Source organism: Eptatretus burgeri, chromosome 1 (assembly GCF_056783735.1).
Source record: "Eptatretus burgeri isolate ZD-2024b chromosome 1, Ebu_testis_v1, whole genome shotgun sequence".
NCBI lineage: Eukaryota > Metazoa > Chordata > Myxini > Myxiniformes > Myxinidae > Eptatretus > Eptatretus burgeri.
The window spans coordinates 148,588,519-148,593,518 of record NC_140961.1 but is presented as its reverse complement, the minus strand read 5'-3'; the positions used below and the strand labels follow the sequence as shown (position 1 = coordinate 148,593,518).

At 45.8% G+C, this 5,000-nt stretch overlaps 1 protein-coding gene across 1 annotated transcript in view; it reads right to left on the bottom strand.

The window, feature by feature from the left end:
• The window catches only part of LOC147035721 (extracellular calcium-sensing receptor-like), a 47,598-nt gene that overhangs the window by 34,072 nt on the left and 8,526 nt on the right, over positions 1–5,000 (bottom strand). The gene's annotated exons all lie outside the window — the stretch shown is intronic.

Genomic DNA, 5,000 nt, shown 5'->3' with positions numbered 1-5,000 from the left:
CACTCACTCAGGAATCAGGGTGACGGATCTCAAACCACTCACTCAGGGTGATGGAGCACGAACAACTCGTTCAGGATGATGAAGCACGAATCACTCACTCAGGGTGATGGAGCACGAACTACTCGCTCAGGATGATGAAGCACGAATCACTCACTCAGGGTGATGGAGCACAAATCACTCGCTCAGGATGATGGAGCACAAATCACTCACTCAGCAGTCAGGGTGACGGATCTCAAACCACTCACTCAGGGTGAAGGAACATGGATCACTCGTTCAGGGTGATGAAGAACGAACCACTTGCTCAAGGTGACGGAGCACGAACCTCTCGCTCAGGATGACACAGCAGGAACCACTCAGTCAGGGTGACAGAGCACGAACCACTCACTCAGGGTAATGGAGCCACAACCACTCACTCAGGGTGAGAGAGCACAAACCAATCACTCAGGGTGATGGAGCATTATCCATTCACACAGGGTGATGGAGATTTAACTGCTCGCTCATGGTGATGGAGCACGAACCATTCAGTCAGTGTGATGGAGCATGAACCACTCACTCAGGGTGATGGAAAATACAAACAACTTGCAGAGGGTAACTGAGCACAAACCACTTGTTCAGGGCGATGGACCATGAACCACTTGCTCCGAATAACATGGTGCTGCAAAAGTGTTTCCAGTAATTTATCGATTCACTCAGAATGACGTAGCACTGTACCGCTTTTGACAACGGGCCCTTGCTAAGTTGCTTAAGGACTCATGCAAGCATTCCAATTTGATGGTTGTGAAGGAACAGTTGCTTAGGCTATCGTTGCATACCATAAAGGATCCCTTTAACTTTAAAACCGGTCTTCACTCTGCAGTTAATGAAATAAAATGACTTCGTCCACAAAATAGTTGCAGCTTCATGCAGAACAACACAGGAGACATCACAAAGTTCAACCTCCTGTGAAAGAAAAATTGCATAAAATTTGGTACATTGGTTCACATGGTACATTGGTTCGGGGTACACAAAAACATTATAACTTGTTTTTAAAATGTCCGTTTTTCACCAAATTTGCTTTGATTCCCTGTAGAGCACCTTGCGGAACCTCTAAAAATACAGATACTGATCTGGCAGATGCTACAAAAACATAGTCCCTCTGTGGAGACAGGGCTGTTCGGGCATATTCCTTTATTTTTTGCTCATTCAATGTAATTATCCAAACAGTTTAAATAGATAAATTTAATGCTTTGGAAATTTCACATTTTCTTGTGCATATATGGAGAAGGATGGCTGAGCCTGGTGTTGGCGCAGTGGTAAGGGCAGTGGCTTGGGACCCAAGAGGTCCTGAGTTCAAGCCCCGTTGGGACACTGAATTAATATATGTATGTATATGTATATGTATATATATATATATATATATATATATATATATATATATATATATATATGTATATGTATATATATAAATATATATGTAAATATATATATATATATATATATATATATATATATATATATATATATATATATATATATATATATATATATATAAATATATATAAACCAAGTCGAAAACACCAGGGGGTTGACTCAGCCTGCCATCCTTCCGAGGTCGGCGAAATGAGCACCAGTTGTACTGGGCCCGGTGTATGCCCCGGTTAGAATAGGTGTACCATATCCCTGTGTGTCGTAAGAGGCGACCAGGGTTGCGTCAGGAAGGGCATCCGGCGTAAAAACCTATGCCAAATCATTATGCGGACAACAAAACGAATTTCCATACCGGATCGGTCGAGGCCCGGGTTACCAACGACCGCCACCGGTACCGGTGGTCAGCAGGGTACCAGTGGAAATTGTGCTACTGCTGGGCGAAGGAGGAGAAGGAGACGGGGAAGGCGAGTCCGGAGGCAGTGGGAGAGGGGGAAGGGTAGAAGTGTGGAGGTGAGAGTTGGAACTCTGAATGTTGGGACGATGACTGGCAAAGGGCGAGAGTTGGCTGATATGATGGAGAGAAGAAAGGTGGACATACTGTGTGTACAAGAGACCAAGTGGATGGGGAGTAAGGCGAGGAGCATTGGAGGTGGTTTCAAACTGTTCTACCATGGTGTGGATGGGAGGAGAAATGGTGTCGGGATAATCCTGAAGGAAGATCATGTCAAGAGGGTATTGGAGGTGAGGAGAGTGTCTGACCGAGTGATGAGTGTGAAGTTGGAAATTGAAGGGGTGATGATGAATGTCATCAGTGCATATGCCCCACATATGGGGTGTGAGATGGAATATAAAGAAGATTTCTGGAGTGAGTTAGATGAAGTGGTGGAGAGTGTATCCAAGGATGAAAGAGTGGTGATTGGAGCAGATTTCAATGGACATGTTGGGGAAGGGAATAAAGAGGATGAGGAGGTGATGGGGAGGTACGGTCTCAACAAGAGAAATGTGGAAGGGCAAATGGTGGTAGAGTTTGCAAAAAGAATGGAAATGGCAGTGGTAAACACGTATTTCAAGAAGAAGGAGGAACACAGGGTGACATACAAGAGTGGAGGAAAGTTCACACAGGTGGATTACATCTTAAGTAGGAGATGCAACCTGAAAGAGATTAGTGACTGTAAGGTTGTGGCAGGGGAGAGTGTAGCTCGACAGCATCGATTGGTGGTCTGTAGGATGACTTTAGAGGTGAGGTTGAGGAAGAGAGTGAGGGCTGAACCAAGGACCAGATGGTGGAAGCTGAAGGAGGAAGACTGTTGCGTGAAATTTAGGGAGGAGGTGAGACAAGCGTTGGATGGTGGTAAAGATGGGTGGGATGATTGGGCAACGACAGCAGAAGTTGTGAGGGAGATTGCTCGGAAGGTACTTGGTGTGACATCTGGACAGAGGAAGGAAGATAAGGAGACTTGGTGGTGGAATGAGGAAGTACAGGAAAGTATAAGGAAGAAGGGGTTGGCGAAAAAGAAGTGGGATAGTCAGAGAGATGAAGAAAGTCGGCAGGAGTATAAGGAGTGGCGTCGAAAAGCAAAAGAGAGGTGGCTAAGGCCAAGGAAAAGGCATATGACGAGCTGTATGAGAAGTTGGATACAAAAGAAGGGGAAAAGGATTTATACCGATTGGCAAGACAGAGGGACCGAGCTGGGAAGGATGTGCTGCAGGTTAGGGTGATAAAGGACGCAAATGGGAATGTGCTGACGAGCGAGGTGAGTGTGTTGAGAAGGTGGATGGAGTACTTTGAGGAGCTGATGAATGAAGAAAATGAGAGAGAGAGAAGGTTGGAAGAGGTGGAGATAGTGAATCTGGAAGTGGGGTGGATCAGTAAGGATGAAGTGAGGACTGCTATGAAGAAGATGAAAAGTGGAAAGGCGGTTGGCCCAGATGGTATACCAGTGGAGGCATGGAAGTGCTTAGGAGAGATGGCAGTGGGGTTGTTAACCAGATTGTTTAATAAAGTCTTGGAAAGTGAGAGGATGCCGGAGGAGTGGAGATTAAGTGTGCTGGTCCCGATTTTCAAGAATAAGGGTGATGTGCAGAGCTGTGGAAATTACAGAGGGATAAAGTTGTTAAGCCACACCATGAAGTTGTGGGAAAGAGTAGTGGAAGCTCGGTTGAGAGGAGAGGTGATGATCTGTGAGCAGCAATATGGGTTTATGCCAGGAAAGAGCACCACTGATGCGATGTTTGCTTTGAGAATGTTGATGGAGAAGTATAGGGAAGGCCAGAAAGAGTTACATTGTGTGTTTGTGGATTTAGAGAAAGCTTATGATAGGGTGCCAAGAGAGGAGTTGTGGTATTGTATGAGGAAGTCGGGAGTGTTGGAGAAGTATGTGAGGATCGTGCAGGATATGTATGAGGACAGTGTGACAGCGGTGAGGTGTGCGGTAGGAATGACGGACCGGTTTAAGGTTAAAGTGGGATTGCACCAAGGATCGACTCTGAGCCCTTTCCTGTTTGCAATGGTGATGGATAGGTTGACGGACGAGATCAGACTGGAGTCTCCATGGACCATCATGTTCGCGGATGACATCATGATCTGTAGGGAGAGTAGGGAGCAGGCTGAATCGAGCCTTGAGAGGTGGAGGTACGCACTGGAGAGAAGGGGAATGTTAGTCAGTAGGAGTAAGACGGAGTACATGTGCGTAAATGAGAGGGAGGGTGGTGGTATGGTGCAGTTGCAAGGAGTTGAGGTGGGGAAGGTGGATTGGTTTAAATACTTGGGATCAACTGTCCAAAGTAACGGAGAGTGTGGGAGAGAAGTGAAAAAGAGAGTGCAGGCAGGATGGAGTGGGTGGAGAAGAGTTGCAGGAGTGATTTGTGACAGAAGGGTAGCTGCAAGAGTGAAGGGGAAAGTATACAAGACGGTAGTGAGACCAGCTATGTTGTATGGTTTGGAGGCGGTGGCGCTAACAAAAAGACAGGAAGCAGAGCTGGAGGTGGCAGAGTTAAAGATGCTGCGATTCTCGTTGGGAGTGACGAGGATGGATAGGATAAGAAATGAGTGTATTAGAGGGACAGCGCTGGTAGGACGGTTTGGAGACAAAGTGAGAGAGGCGAGATTGAGATGGTTTGGACATGTGCACAGGAGGGAAACAGAGTATATTGGGAGAAGGATGTTGAAGATGGAGCCGCCAGGCAGGAGGAGAAGAGGAAGGCCAAAGAAGAGGTTCATGGATGCGGTGAGGGCGGACATGCGGGTGGTTGGAGTGTCAATGGAAGATGTAGAGGATAGAGCGAAATGGAGACAGTTGGTCAGCTGTGGCGACCCCTAACGGGAGCAAGCCGAAAGAGGAAGAAGAAGAAGATATGGAGAAGGATGGCTCATAGCCTTACTTGCTTAAAGAAAATCGCTATATCGACTCAGTTATAAGACTCATTATTTCTTTAAATTATCAGATTTCACAACATATTTTGACACCTATTTTGTCCGGATGGTATCGGATACTCAAAACCGAAATAATATTTTGATGATATTCTTTAATTTGTCCATGAGAGTAGATCGAAGAAAATCGTTTCATATAATCCATGAAATCTGTCAAAGCTCC